This window comes from Oncorhynchus tshawytscha, linkage group LG12, assembly GCF_018296145.1.
Source record: "Oncorhynchus tshawytscha isolate Ot180627B linkage group LG12, Otsh_v2.0, whole genome shotgun sequence".
NCBI lineage: Eukaryota > Metazoa > Chordata > Actinopteri > Salmoniformes > Salmonidae > Oncorhynchus > Oncorhynchus tshawytscha.
Genome location: NC_056440.1, coordinates 59,678,738 through 59,694,745, shown reverse-complemented (window position 1 = coordinate 59,694,745; position 16,008 = coordinate 59,678,738). Strand labels below are relative to the sequence as shown.

General features: G+C 43.8%; 1 protein-coding gene across 2 annotated transcripts in view; it reads right to left on the bottom strand.

Moving 5' to 3' along the window:
* The window catches only part of LOC112263559 (zinc finger protein 536-like), a 201,286-nt gene extending 186,243 nt beyond the window's left edge, over positions 1-15,043 (bottom strand). Inside the window, exon 1 of one of the 2 annotated variants that reach the window (XM_042330847.1) lies at positions 14,468-15,043. The gene's annotated coding sequence lies outside the window, so the exon portion shown is untranslated. Of the gene's footprint in view, positions 1-13,742; positions 14,414-14,467 lie in introns of those variants that run through there. The other variant, XM_042330845.1, reaches the window with a different exon arrangement.
* Positions 15,044-16,008: the final 965 nt, after the last annotated feature.

The following is a 16,008-nucleotide window of genomic DNA, read 5'->3' as shown; positions in this document are numbered from 1 at the left end:
TAATTTGGTTCTCCTTAACCCCCCACACCCCTGCAGCGCACATACACACATGCACACACACTGACACGTTTAATTTCAGGTTCTCAGCACATCTGAATTACAGAAAACTGATGAAGGATGGAGGCCAGGCCCCTCCGGACTGATTAGCATCATTTAAGAAAGCGTTCCTTTTTGCTCGGCTCAGCGACCGCCCAGCCTACAAGATGGGTGGGCTTTCAGCATTAGAAGTCAATATGGAGTAAACTCATTTGAATTGAACATGGAGGAAAACCACTCCAGCGTCTGGGCCTCTGCATTTTTTGAAGTCTTCATATACTCGTTCAATGACCCAACTGAGCTTTAAAATGCACATTACTATAGGACGTAAAGTAGCAAATGTATATAAATCGAGAGGACAAATAAGGAACATTTTAAAGGTATAAAGTAATAAGACAGAACACATTTTTTTGCCTCTAAATTATATAAGCCATGCAAATGGCTTAAAATTTTGTAAAGCTTTTCAGAAAATCCTACTTATGGTTGCCATTCTGTGCCAAAAAGTTCATCTGGCCTGTAAATTTAAGCATGGATTACAAATATTCAAATCATGAGCTTACTGTTCAAATAAACATTTCCAACAGGGAAAAAGTTGCAAGGCATACACTTTCAACATAATTCCTCCTCTGGCATCGCCCTCCCCTCACTCCTAATAAAACAAAAAGAACAAAAAATACAAAACAAAGAACGGAGTTGAAAGGTCGTCTTTTTTCATTTACCGTCCGACTACATAAACACCCCTGATGAAATCTAATGAATGTAATTGTAACCACCTATACAATCCCAGTTTGGCAGCCTTGGTTATGTCCTGATATCCTGGGTGGGACAATAGGGTAAGTTATTACAGTTGAATGAGAAGGGGGAAAAAGAACACAAAAGAAAAAACCCGTCTTAAGCCGGTCAGCTGCCCGCCACATGGTAGAAATAATAAGGACTGAAGTCACAATGAGTTCAGCTTCGGTTTCCTAATCACTTCCTTTATAAAGGACCCATCTCGTTGGAGAGGGGCTGTGTCATTGCAAGGGGTCTGACCAGTTATCAGGGCAGACAAGTGCAGCTTCACTAAAGGAAGGGCACCCTAAACCTGACCCACAGAGATCTTGACCTTGACCCCTCCAATGTCACCTATTTTTCGGCCAAGCTTGGGTGAGACACACCCAGGCAGTGTAGGGCCTAGGCAATTGTAATGATAGCCGGCGTTACTCTGGGATTAAAATAGCCCCTCTCCTCGGCTCCCGCCGAGCGCTGCATTAAAGTCTTCCACATTGCAAAATTGCAAACAGATGCATCTCAAGTACCTGCAAATAATCTGCCAAGACCAATTTCAAAAGGGAGATTTCAAAATATGTGGAAGTCATTAGGACGAGTATTATTTTTGTGAGGAGCAGGCAACCAGGAGTGGCTCCACAAGCAGATGGGTGCTGCTTTTATTTAGGAAGAAAGGCCCAATGTATTATTCCTCCATAAATGAAGATGCATAACATAGTATGAGACAATTACAGGCAAAATATTGACGTTTCAAAGGCAACAAAAGAATGTAAAATGTCAATTTTTTTTGTCCATCTTTCATCTCCTTTGAGACTTCTTTGGGGCTCTTCAGAGAAGATATGAAATAAGACAGAGAGATCTAACAGTGTTGTGTATTAAAGCTAAAATAATTAAATGCCTCTTTCTCCCGAAGAAGAAATGTTTCGGAGGTCTAATTTGCAACTGCTGCTGTTGTTGTTTTTCTGTTGAAGCGAGGGTATCGGACGTTCTAGGCTCCTCAGTGTAGCTTTAAAGCACCGAATCACAGCATTCTCCAATTAAAGATGATTTCAGCACCATGCACTGCAAAAAAAACTTCATTAGAATGTACATCAAACTGACAACATATATACTACTCTGTGTGCAATGCATGCGTCATCAAAATGCACATTTTCTCACTTGCCAAGCCAACTTATATTACCCTTTGTTTCTGTAGCAGATTAATCTTAATATCAAATACAATTTGATTAATAAGCTGTAAGGGTAGTGCTCTTATGTGGACTATAGTGAATGTTTGACTCTCCCAAAAAGTGACGAAATCGCTGTCCTTGAAACAATAAGCATTCAATCAAATTCTTCATAATTGTAACAGTAGGAAGCGGTTCAGACTTTCCGCCCACAACAAACACGCTTTGTTCTCCTGTTATGAGAGAGAGGGACACAATCAAGTGCGTGAGAACGCCAGGAATGCAGCATTTTCGAGCGATTCCTCTCCAACTCCTCTCCCTTTTGGGTCGCCCATATTATTTGCTTCCTGTCTCATTGTAGCTGGCAAAAGAAAATTCTGTAATTGAGCAGTGCAGAACATGTGCCCTCCCTGCTCGAAGATGACAGATGGATTATAAAAACTTCAAAGCCAAGCATTTGGAGCACCAGGGGAGAGATGGTAGGTATTTGAACTATCATTCTTTACCCAGGAGACAATGGCTGCCTGACATGGTGCATACATCAAGAAATAGTGCAACCACACAGACATAATCTCCCCCTTATCCCCCCCTCTTACTGCTATATATTTAACATCCTGTTACGAGCTACTTTCAGCCAAGCACAAGAACACACGTTACCGTAAGAGAGGGAGGCTTACACATACAAGGATAGCAAAGAAAGGATTGCTTTTTATTTTTAACAGTTAGCCACCCGATTTTCTTGTTGTTCTATTTCACTGTAGGTCGTCATCAGTGTCTTGACTCTGAAATAATAATTAACATGCGGAGGGTAGGGACGGGTTTTAACCCCTGCAACGACATCATGATAAACATGCCTGTAAGGATGTAAGCTACTGTAACCAAAGCGAGATAGTGGCTGGTGATTTCTAGAATCATCTTATAAGCATGATTTATGAAAGCGGCCATCTGTCGGTCTTCCTTAAGCACGGAGGCCACCTTTAATAATATAAGGACAAGATGTGAGCTGGCCATAGAAGGATGTGCATTGGGAACACTTGAAGAGACACAATTACGAGAGAGAGCTACAGAGTAGTGATGCTATCTGCAATTGTCCCTTTGTTCACACACACACAAGCACACTCCTTAAACTCTTCGACAAACATACACACACACCGCCTCCACCCTTCTCTCTCTCTCTCTCTGTCTAACACGCACGCACACACACACACACAGTGGGTCATATGGAAGCTAATTACTGTTGACCTCCACAGTCACACCGTTTAACCCCAGTCCCTGGCACAGTGACCCCTGTCTAAATTAGCCAGGCCTAACTCTGGAAACCAGAGCTTGCTTAATCCCTCAAGTCCTACTCTGGTACTGGTCGCACAAGGGTTCCACCGAAAGCCGAAGTCGCGGCTCAAACAAGACACCTCGATACACAGTTTAGAGTTTAGATCATCAAAGTCCCCCAGGTGGGGAACTACTCCTTACGGAAATCCCATAGGTTCAGAGTAGTAACAGTCTCGAAAGACTGTCTTCGTCACATCCACGTGAAGGATAATTCACACAAATGTTAGTTTCCTACAAACATACAGAGCCTTAGAAAACGTGCACCCAAACCACAGGGAGACGTCAATAGAAGTCTTTCAGTCAACCGGGATTTTGTTAAGCGGTTAACATTGAGCCTCCAGTGCGCTGTGTTCTAACTAAGGCTGCTGGCCTCTGACCTCCTGTGACCTGGATGTGACTCCCCGTTTGAACTTGGGGGCCGGCGAGGTTCTCCACTCTCGAGCATCTGCCAGTGGGCTCATTATGCAGGCCTCCCTCCATGTGGTCACCTTTTCAACGTCCGTCAGGATTCCCAATCTAATCCCTCTGGATCATCCCATCAATGCTAAGGGTGTTTATGTGTAATGGATCCCATATCCCCCCCCCCCAATCCTACCACACCTGCCCCTCCCTCTTGTCTTTTCAATTTAGCCCTTGATTCATTAAATCAGTCAATCATTTCATTGCTTGTCCAACAACACAAATGGTGATGTTGTATGGTTGAAGTCATGTATACTGGGTTCAGGTCCTGGAATATTTTGGGTCTTCTGACTCTTGGACTGGCTTCTAAATAGTTATTTGTGTAAATTAGCAACATCTCTCGAGAATTAAACGAGGCAATTCTGTTGGGGAAGATAATCCATCAAAAAATAGGTTGCATTGTTGACGTGTCCTAAATAAACACAGTATGATGGTATAATAAATACAATGGTACGCTCCTCTCTTTACGCTTCCTGTTCCTCTTTCCCGACACCCAGCAGCATGGGGAAGCAGACGCACCGTTCCTCCCTCATCCTCATTACTAACTAACTACGGTGTTTGATTAAAAGCGTGTAAGAAAAAAAAAAAAAAAAAAACAGGCCGAACCTCCATAATTAAGATCCCTTCACAGATTACCTCTGACAACAAAAGCGTGGAGAGAAGGGCCGCCTGCAGCCGGGGAAATTGGATGAAAAAGAGAGTGAGGACGGGCCTGACCCCTCTCGGCTCCATGCTAGCACCGGCCTTGCCTGGATCAAATGTGCTCCCCAGCAGGAGAGGGACTCCCACCGGATACGATCCAGGGCCTGGGGGGGGTACAGCTACATGACCCATATCAAAGTACCTCGGGCATTGTACTACAACTACAAAGCATGCACAAGCTTCAGCGTATCACACAAACATACACACATTCATACAGTATGTACAAACCTTTGGGTTCTGTCCTTATACAGTCTGCTAAAGATAAATACAATTGGAAACCAACACAGACCAAATTAAATCCCACTGTGTCGCTATCATAAACGCAAAATGACTAACACTGATCCACATTACCTAAGCGCTTATAATCAGCCAGCTCTGAAAATGATAGCTAACGTCTGCTATTACCTAGCTACAGTATAGTAATTCTACTGTTACGGTTCATTCCAGATTTCATACATGTGTTTCTCATGTTGCCATACTCCAGCTAGTCTGGGCATCCACTCACTAACACGTTCCCCGCTAAGCACCCCGCCCAAGGGGACCGAGAGCAGCTTCCTTCACCTGAGCCTTTCAACCTACGACCCGATGGTCAGAGATCCATCTCCCTACCCACCGCTCCACGCTGACGCCCATTATCCTGTGGGTCCATTGCCTCCGACTCAGAGCGGGAGGCCATTAATATAATCACAGGGATCTAGTGTGTGCTGGAGAGCCCCGAGGCTACAGCAATCAGAGGAAAGTGAGAGAGAGAGGAATAAACTCCACCCAAATCTCCGGAAAACGTTCCCATTCCGACGGCGCTGAAATGGATCGGTCCAGAACGTCACTGGGGGAGGGGGGTACGCCGAAGTTAGCGCTTTAACAGAGACCTCCCAAGACGGCGGGTTGGGGAATAACACATGAATCTTCTCTACAACCTAGGCTGTGCCTGGTTGATCTAACGATGACTGGTCACAGAACCATCTTCATGCAAATTTAAACAGAGAAGATATTTCATTGCACTAATGATGCCCCCCCCCCCCACATAAAAAGCCTAAACTATCAACACCAGGCAAAAGTTCACCACTCTAACAAGTACATCATCTGTGTGGTCATCATTAGCTTAATCTGCCAGATGATGAGGTGGCTACATGGGAATACAGTGTGAAGAACTGTAAGAACTCCAGGAGCTTGGGATGGGTCCTCACACTAGGCTATTGGAGGTCTGTGGGTGCATCCCGATCACTACAAAGACAACACAAAGAATTGTCTGAAACCACCTGACCACAGAGAGGCATGATGGGTCCGGTGTGTGCCCCTTGTGCAGAGAGCAGGTCCGGGTGAGCTGAGCTTAAACACACTATGGAACCACGGTCATTTGGCCACCGTTTTTAGAAGCACACAGTGAACGGATGACTAAACTCATGGGTGAACTCTCCCCCCTCCCCCCACTCCCTCTCTGAGTCTATCAATGTGTTCTGTTCCCATGGACATAGACACATGCACATTTCTTCCTAAACAACTTGGTTTCTCTTGTGGAGTCATTTTCTTCAAAGTGCTCTGTTTCTCACAAGCTCTAGTGGAGGATGGGCCTCTGAGTGGAGTGTGGATAGTGTTGCCCACACGGCTCCTGCCTGAGCCACACTGACAGTCCTATTTACTAAAACAGGAGAAAGCATCCAAGACTGTGGCCCAGCACTTCCACTTAGCTTTCTCCCCATTACAACGATTGGTGCGAACGACATAACAAAGAGATGAAACAGAGATATGAGAGGAGAAAACAACGCCTCATGATCAAGAAGAAAAAGAAAGAAAACAAAAAGACGTGAGGAAAAAAAGGCTGATTTATGAAAATCATCAGAAATTGCGGGAGATCTGTTAAGGGTTTGCTGCAGCAGGGGTACGAGCACATCTTAACACTTAAAAGGGGTAAAAAAAAATATAGAAAAAATAAAAAGAAGCTACGTGCCAGGGGAATTCTCTCCAAAAGCCCTTTAAAATTCACCTCGGTAATAACGCAGATAAATAAAGACAAATTCCCTAAAGTAAATACTATTTAGCTCACACCTTGAGTTGCAGTTTTTAAAGTGGTTCACACAGGACTGACAGCTCTCCCCATACAGTGCCTGTTCTCCTGTTTTTAAAACACCAGGTGGGAACTACTGATTGTGTGTACTACTGATGTGTGTGTGTGTGTGTGTGTGTGTGTGTGTGTGTGTGTGTGTGTGTGTGTGTGTGTGTGTGTGTGTGTGTGTGTGTGTGTGTGTGTGTGTGTGTGTGTGTGTGTGTGCGCGTGTGCGTGTCCGATGTGAATTTTAAGTCCAGCAGTCACAGGACCACATACCTTGTCTCTTAAAAAAAAGGCCTCCTTCGTGGAATGTGAGATGTTCCCAGAGCCTTCTAAAAGAGCCCTTCTTTGGTGACACTCGCAGCACACATTTTTTGGGTGGAGCGAGTACCTCCCAGCTTTTGGACAAGCAGAGCATGTCATAAATATACAAATAAACGTATATTCAATATTTGTGCAAACAAAAAAAACAAGCTGCCCTGCTCCCTCTTATGACACTGTTGACCTGAAGATGTGGTCAGTGAGTGCCGGCCTTCACAAAAGAGCATGTGTTCAAAGCTGGGAATCTTAATTTGCCTTTAGCCCTACATATTTACTTAAGCATCCATGGAAAACAGGAATATGGTATTAGTGCATCTCAGGGGGAAACTTGTGTTTTTAAAATGCAGGCTAATGCGCTCAGTTTTAAATGGTATAAAAAGGCAGATGATATATACGGCATCCAATAAATCTGTGTTAATAAAGTGCAATACACAAATAAAGAGCGAACTTGCAACCGTATTCCCACATGCCCCTCAAATACACATCCATAGAGGGCAACAGATAAATCAGCGGCTAATTCCAAGACAAAGATTTGAATTGATAGACCAGAAATACAGCAGGCCTTCAACTAGAAATACAAGTTTGATTGGGAGTTACAGTATATTTTGTGCGAGCTGACATTATACCTCTCTGTTTGACTCCAACTGGCCATTATCACAAATGTCCCCTACCCTAATAGAGGTGTGCAGACAGGCCGACATTTTACTGACTTTTATCAAGCCACATTTATCAACACTGCCGTGGAAATCTCCAGGAAGCTTTTTCAAAAGCAGTCCAGAGACATAGCTAAGTACATCATCCCCTCCTCATTGTCTCGCTCTCTTTTCTTCCCTCTCTCTCTCTGTCTCTCTCTGTCTCTCTCTCTCGCCCTCACTGTCAGATCATCTCTTCCCTCCCTCCCTCCCTCCCTCCCTCCCTCCCTCCCTCCCTCCCTCCCTCCCTCCCTCCCTCCTCTCCTCTCTCTCCTCTCCCTCCCTCCCTCCCTCCCTCCCTCCCTCCCCCTCCCTCCCTCCCTCCCTCTCCTCCCTCTCTCTCCCTCTCTCTCTCTCTCCTCTCTCTCTCTCTGGTTAGGAGCCACTAATTCACAGGGCCTGATCCGTCTCTGAGCCTGGAGACGCCAATGCTATCATTATCAGCCAATTCAGCCAGCCGTTAAATGGTGGAATCAGGAGACATTTGCTCCCCTCCACTATCGCTGTGACATCATTACCGAGAGATTCAACAGCGGGAGCGCTCGGTCCACGGGGGGGGACAATACAGCAACTCAGGCCCAGGCATCTCCTCAAGGAATTACACGTGAGGGGGTCTGGGAGGGGGTACTGAGGGTCTAATACAATACAGGTCCACCTGGGAGAACAAACTGCACCAGCCTGAAACTCCCCATGAGCACACTGGCAGTGGAGGAAGAGAGAGAGAGAAAGGTTGGAGAAGGAAAGAGAGGGAGTAATAAAGAGATGGGGGGGGTTCTGCACACCCTGGGTAAATGGCAGCTCAATGCTAGCTAACGCACTTGAGCCTATTTTTTGTCCTCCACCTCTCTCACTCTCTCTCTCTCCCTAGCATGGCTCTAATGGCAACATGTAAACTGCTTTGACACACGATCCACTCTTATGTCTCTGGAGTAGAGGGAGTGTTTTGGGCCCCTCGCACTATGATACATCATCACCATTTGGTTGTTATACGTTTTTAACATTGGTGGCTGATTCACAACTCTTCCCCTCATGGATAAAAACCACTTGTGCTATAGTGCTGCTAAATTGCTCCTCTTCTGCTGTGCTGTTAAAAATCCAGCTCGCTTTTTTCCCATTTTTTTTCCAATCACTTTTAAACGATAGGTCCTTCAAACGCAGGACAAATAACATGTCATTATATATGACTCTCACGTTTATTCGAAAACGGCACCAGTAGCTTTTATAACCTTCAACTTGTTGAAGTCCAGGAAAAATTACTCTAGAGTTTAATTAACCAATTAAACATAATACCCTCTTACCCACAAACTAGTTGGAGAACACAGCAGAAGTCCCGTAAAGGCACGCACACGCACGCACGCACGCGCGCACGCGCGCACGGAATATAAACATGTTGAAAACATTCTCACTATATTTCTTATATAGCGTATCATGCATATCAACAAATACACTAAAAAGATCACAGAAACAGTCAAACAGTGATTCTCAGGCATATGCAAGAGGACAGAAAAAAGACCTGGCTTTGAAACTCTCACAGCCCCAAGAAAGCAAAGGCACTCAGCACTCAGCACTATCTGACTGCTCCTGATTAGGAATTGTCAAAATATTTGCGACAGAGGAATTCCGACAGCCGAGCGGAGCAGCTCCTCTACAAAAGACCCATCTTCCCTGTGTAACAAGTACACGAAATGAGTGTAGACATAGAACCTAAAGTCCCCCAGGCTATTGTAGTAATAACCCGCGAGACCTGGCTGGGAATGTACAGCTTTCAGAGGCACTTCTCATCCTATTTGTAGCACCGCCACTGATGTGTGTGGTGAGCAGGTCACTCTCTTTTAAAGCCCCCCTTCTTTTAAAATCCAAGTAGAACTTCTCCCAACAAATATGCACAGGGTTTTGCCAATCGTGTTTTTCTTCTCCTCAATTTTTTTCCCCTTTTCTTTTTTTTTCTCCACAAGGCAAGTTTCATTAAAGATCCAATTATGCAAATCAGGTCCTGAAGAGGCAGCTGAATATGCATTATAATAGTGTACATTAATAGTTCAACACAATATACGGCATCAGGGGCAGATTTACGAGGCAACATAACCGCTACGCCTCTGTCCTTTGGAGAAAACCTCTTGATCATAATTAAAGGTGCAGGGTCCTCTTGCTTCTCTAGAACAAGCCGTCTCACCAGGGTCCCCTCTACATGGACCCAAAATACACTAACTAGCGACCAGCAGGTCACGACCTTTACAAAGTCAGAGTACAGACATCATTGTATCCCGCATAGAGCTGGAGAGATCTCATACTACATATTTCCTTCAGTAACTGCCCCCCACTCCACAGTTCTGGAGTCAACCCCCAGCAGCACTGCAGATATTTACCACTCTTTAAGGCACGCCGGATAGAATGCTAAATAACACAATGCCATGCTTCAGAACACGTGATTGATGGGTGGTTGCCTGTTTGTGTTAAGCTGTTGTCTACAAAAATGACATGGCTGTAATTTTGTGCTCCTTTGCAGATCAAAAGGAAACAGTCTTGACACAATGTGCTGCACATTTATAAATCTAAATGCTAATAAACGTTAAAAAAATAAATAAATAGGCTTTAATGTTGCAAAACTGCCTGCTGACTGGGGTACTGTATGCAAAGGGGACATTTCAGGAGGTATTCTAATATTACATTTTTTGGGTTGAAAAATCACAGATGAATGGCTACTGTGGACGTGTGTGATTAGATAGATCACTTAGACAAAGGCCGAGGCCAAAGCACAAGCTGCTCATCTTTCCCAAGGATGGGCAAACTAGTCCAACTTAACACATTCTATTATTGAGCGTAAACATCAATCTAGATACTTAGGTCCACGATCCATATAGATCTATCCCAGAACCCCTGGGAAGACAGGGAGGGGAAGACAGGGAGGGGGAGAGAGGCGGGGGGAGAGGGGGGGGGGAGAGAGAGAGAGAGAGAGCGAGAGAGAGAGCGAGAGAGAGAGAGAGAAAGAGAACAGATCTGTGAATATATCTACAAATTCTAGCTATCACGTATGTGCTTTAAGCTGGTGTTATTCCTTTAACCAGCCTAACTTTCTTTTTAACCAGAGGCCTACCTCTTCGTTTGCGCTCTGGCACTGCAAACCCCTCGCTCCCTCTCTCCGGTGTGCTCTCGCTCTCCCTCTCCCTCATTCCCCCTTTCCCAGACAGACAGACGCTCCTTCTGGTGGCACCCTGGCATGAGGCAATTGAGTCAAGCTCATCCGTCATCACCTCATCTGTCGGCCCAGTCTTTATTCTTAGATCACACTGACGCCTACGATTACTATCCGCCGAAACGTTGGACTTTCACATCCTTGTCGCCCTCATATCCACACACACATACACACACGCGCACCTTTTAAAATATATGCTATGCGACACACATGAGAAGAGAACCGTTAAGAGCCACAGCCTACAGACGAAAACGGGACCTAGCTTCACAAACATGACATGTGAACAGCTCGTCTCTGTAGCTCAAACAGGGCTCATGACATCTGACAGAAGACCATCTCTCCAAAGTGTACCTTCTAAATCAAGGTCACCATACTACAAGGCTCACCACAGCCTTGTGCCTATTTGTTATGTGTTATGCCCCCAGCCTTCCTTTCCAGCCCCCTCCTGAAACAGCCCCTCCTGCCTGCCAAACTAGACTGGGGGGGTGAAGGGAGAACACAGCCACCGGGGTAAAGGCCTTAGCCTTTGGAGCCAGAGGGGATGGGGGCTCCACTGCACATATCAATTAATACCTAATCACCAGGCCTCGCCTGCCATACCGTCCCACAAGAGACCCTGGCTACTGCCGTACATCTGGAAGACAATTTCGACCAATTAAAGGAGCCGAGAATCATTTAAGAGTGGGATGGCTGTTTGATCACGTCTCTGACTGCTCTCCTGCTCCGGCTACAGTTGACTGGCTGCAGACTGACAGGTCCGGAGAGGAGCACTGATGCCATGCCCATGCCCTCTTCTCATCCTCCTCTCTCGCTCTCTCTCCCCCGAAAGATGTGCATTACCGTGGCTTGTCATCACCCACGGAACACAGACACAGGTACAATAGGATACACAGCAATGCTGAACCACTAAACAGGTTGACGAACTAGATCAAACACAGGGCTGGTGATGCTTAGGAATGTGATTTATATAAGAACAAGGCATGTTTAAAAATGGGATTAGGAATATAACACCAAATTCACAATAGAGTGTACACAAGACAAAAATGTTGAATGTAAAAGCAATTGTTTGAGCTAAGTGAAACATGATAGCTTGTCATACAATTCATTGAATTCTTGCTTAATTAATTATGATGATAATAATAATTAAAAAAATAATACAAATATATTTCCCCCACATTTTGTAGCAGACAGTCAACTACCAGTCAAGTATCTCCAGGACAACACACACAGGAGCTGCAACTACATACCAGTTAGTAAAGTCACACTTTCTCTTCCCTCAAAACACCTTTCACAATTCATTGTCATTCTCCTAACTATCGGTAATTGCATGGAGGCTACTGTAGGGGCCCGATCTGGAATTCAGTGCACTCCAGTGTGACTGTTGTCCATCGCTATTTCATCTCAATAAGAAAATAAAAAGAACTGACACAAAAAGGTTCACGCCCAGACACAATTACAGACATAATATCCGCCTGGCAAATACCATTAAACAATGACAGTGGCTAACTCGGCCAGTGCATCTGTGCATCCTATTTGTTCATTTCCTTTGACAATGAATCTAAGGAATAAACATTTTTTCGCAAACTCAACTTTGCGGAAGATACACCAAAAAAAAAAAAAGTTAAACAATGTGATGGACGTTTTGTAACGCTTACGTTACGGTTAAGGGGGTCATGTGTTTTATCAGCCATTGTAGCCTAGGCTACTGTTTTAAATTGCTGCCTTCGAGCTGGGTTAATCTCAAAACTGGTTCTTCTGTGTTTACATGGGAGGATCGCTCCCTTCTACTCAAGGTGAAAGGCTGCTCGGTTGGATGAGGGACACCTGCAGACTAGTCCTACCGGGGAGAGTTTGAAGCACTGGTAGTGCCCCTGCAACGGTAGCATGTGTTTTATTCCACGAAATGATACATAATAGACTCGTACTAAGGCACTTTTAACATTTTGGGGTTATCAGACTGTATGGGAATATATTTATCCTGACAGATTTGAGATTCACAGCGCAAGAACAAAACATCTAATCCCACACCAACAGTCTATATGCACTTTAAATATATCATTTATATTTTGGAACATTTACATTAGGCAACGTGAATGTATATAGCTATGAAATACGCTACTTGCTAGACTCGACCTCGTCCCCGATTAAGTTATTGGCTAGGCTACGTCATTTTCATGAAATTATTTCTCATGGGTGCCTATTCTATTCGTTTCCCGAATCGCTATAACTTTTACCATTTGGATACCGTTCCCTAAGCAATTGCGTTTTGAATCAGTCGTTCAAACCTTAATTTCTCCAGTAATATGTGTGTTGTGTCTACATACAAGGTTTTAAAGCGTGTATGACATTTAGCCCTCAGTTGTTGATGCCATCATAACGTTCCTCAAAGCATAATGCATGGCTGCTATTCATAAGAGGTCGATCACAGCACAAAATGGCAGGTCTCACCGGCTCTTCCATCTCACAAGTTTTGACACATGGCATGCAGCGGATAACTTTGATCCTATTTCTCCAACAATCTGCACTCAGGTTAGCTGAAATTCTAAGCAAAACCCCTAGGGATGTGATGAGAAAGTTTTCGAAGCAGATTGGATGGGGGAGAACGACAGTTTATACTTCCTTAAAAGTAGTCGCAAATATCTGCCTGTGTTATGCATGTCATGTGTCCAATACGTTAATACACACTCCGTTGTCTATCTTAAACGTCTGGAATATACACCTTTTATATGTGACTATTATGAAATCGTTGAAATATAAAAGAGATAAGAGTAGGTTCTGAGTCGCTGTACAATGTCTTCCTATGCATTCATTATGTAGACTACACGTTTCCCCCCTGACAACCCCGCATGCTAACGTCACCGCTATGGATATTTAATTATACTGTATTTTTTAATCACGTAGAGAAACAGGCCCCACTGAGATGATACAATAGAAAATAGCAATTGTTTAGACTGACTTTCAAAAGCGAAACGCCTTCGGGTTACCATTCCATACCCCCTAAACCCATGCGTAAGCTTCGCACTTCTTACCTTTAAATTTGGAGTAGCGCAAAGAAACTCCTGTCTGTAAACGATGCCTTGGTGAGAGATTGTGTTCATTGAATAATGAGGCATGTCCATATGATTGACCGGATCATTTTCTTTCGCTGAAGGGGGAAAAGTGCGCTTCGGACCTGTTACGATTGTCCAATACAGAATTCTCTCTCTAACTGTTCCGCACGTATCCTGAGTAAAAAAAAAATAGCGTTTTATTTCATTCGGTCAGTTTTTTTCCCAGGCCAAACGTGTTCATTGATACTAATTACTCAGCATCACAACACATTTCCATATTTCAGCTTGGACTCTCCCTATCTGGTAGGTGAAATGCATTGTACCGTTAAAAAAAGCAGTCCATTGTCGTCCGCCGCGTTATTCACAGCAAATAGATATATGTCTTGCGGCATTGCTGGAGCTAAGAGCGTAACCCAAGATGAAATAAAACCGTAAATAATAATACTCTAATCGTAGGCTACATTTCCCCCGTGTTACGGTAAAAAAAGAGAGAAAGGATTCCCAACCTCGCAGCTTGTTTCTGACCTTGAGCTCCCGTAAACACTCTTATTAAAATATGTCTATTCTCCTCAGAACCCATTCACATTGTCAGTCTTGTTACGTTGACACCGTGTATAATTGGCTTTGATACATGTAGTCCGGGGCCATGCGGTGAACACATAACAACTGAACACATATAATGTTGTAAAAGTACACGTCCTTACCTTTTCAGTTAACTATTTCAAGTATTTTTCTTCCCCCCAAAAAACTCCAGGGTAAATCGGTGTAGTCTGCGCGTCCTCAGCATCAGTCACAGCTCTAGTGCTTAAGAGAAGTAATCAGTGATAAAATGACGTTCATCTCACTGTAACCTTGTGGCGTATTTAATGTAAATAAGCCAGTTATGTTGCCAATCGCATGCATACAAAACGCAAACTAGTCCTGAGGGAGGCTTTTTTTTCAGGTGCCCTGACGAACCGGGTTTATTCTAGCACCATGCACGGGAGCGCTTTCTGAAGCCAAAGGCTAGGAATTAAGCATATTTATTAGTAAATATGATATTTCAAACAAGTCAGCTGTTGAACAAGGGCACTTCGTACCTTACTCAAACAGAAAGAGAAATGTCCAATATTAAACGCGCTCACTCAACGGTTCCAAGTAACGTGGGAAAATGATTTAAAGACCTGTATTCTTCGTCGAGGACTCTAAACTTTTTTTGGCATAACTTTTGCGGTAGGACAGAGATGCACTGGCCGACCGTTCATGACCCTAAATGTTCGCACCGAGATGGTTTGATATATTATGTTTCTATAGGGGGTGGAAGGAGCTGAATGTAATGCAATTATAGATTCAGTGTTCCGGCGTTGACAAAAGCCATTGCTTAAACAGACTCTTTCTTTGTGGGATTATATAATGATTATGGTGTAATTGTGGGAAAGGTTTGGTAATAATAATAAAAAATATCAAATACTCATATGGACGGTTGGTTTTCTGTAATGTAAGGGTATGTGACTCTGGGACGATGATAAGAGCGTGAAAACGTGGAGAGGTCGACAAAAAGAGGAGGACAGTGATGCGATGATGGTTCGGCCAAACGCAGACGGATTGATTATTCAAAATGTCCTCGAACCATGGGACACATCATTGCATTGATCGAGATGATATCAAATCCTGTATATAATCAGCCAGAAGTCCCACAACGGACTCCCTGGTCGTATTTATACGGGAGATAGAACAGCTGTGAGCGTATGGTCTCCCTTTTCCACTTGTGCCAAGGCGGCGTGTGACTCAAGGATACTCACACGCAACTGCTCAGTGTGGTAGTATGACGGTGAACTAATGTGCTATGAGCACATGCCACTCCATCTGTGTATGACACTGATATATATGTACGTTGGTGTGTTACAGCTTGATTCAAGTGTGAGTGTAGGGCCTACTATGAGCCTAATTGGGGTGGATTATATCTTTATTGGATCTTGGACATTTTGTGATTTAAAATGGAACTTTAAATCAGAGTAAAAAAGAGATAGCTGGTAGTTATTGGCTTTATGGCTATAATGCTGTATGTTTATTTGTAACTACAATGTTTGATCGTGTTAGCCTACATAGTTGTAACTTTCTATTTTCTTGTATTCTTCATTTATAGTGTTTTCTTTTTTTTTTCAGTGGAAAATTAATAGATAATCCAGAAAGGAAAGGACGCGGCTGCGCTTTCTTTTCCTTCCAGACAAAACATATTTTTTAAAAGATAGTCCACATTCATTAT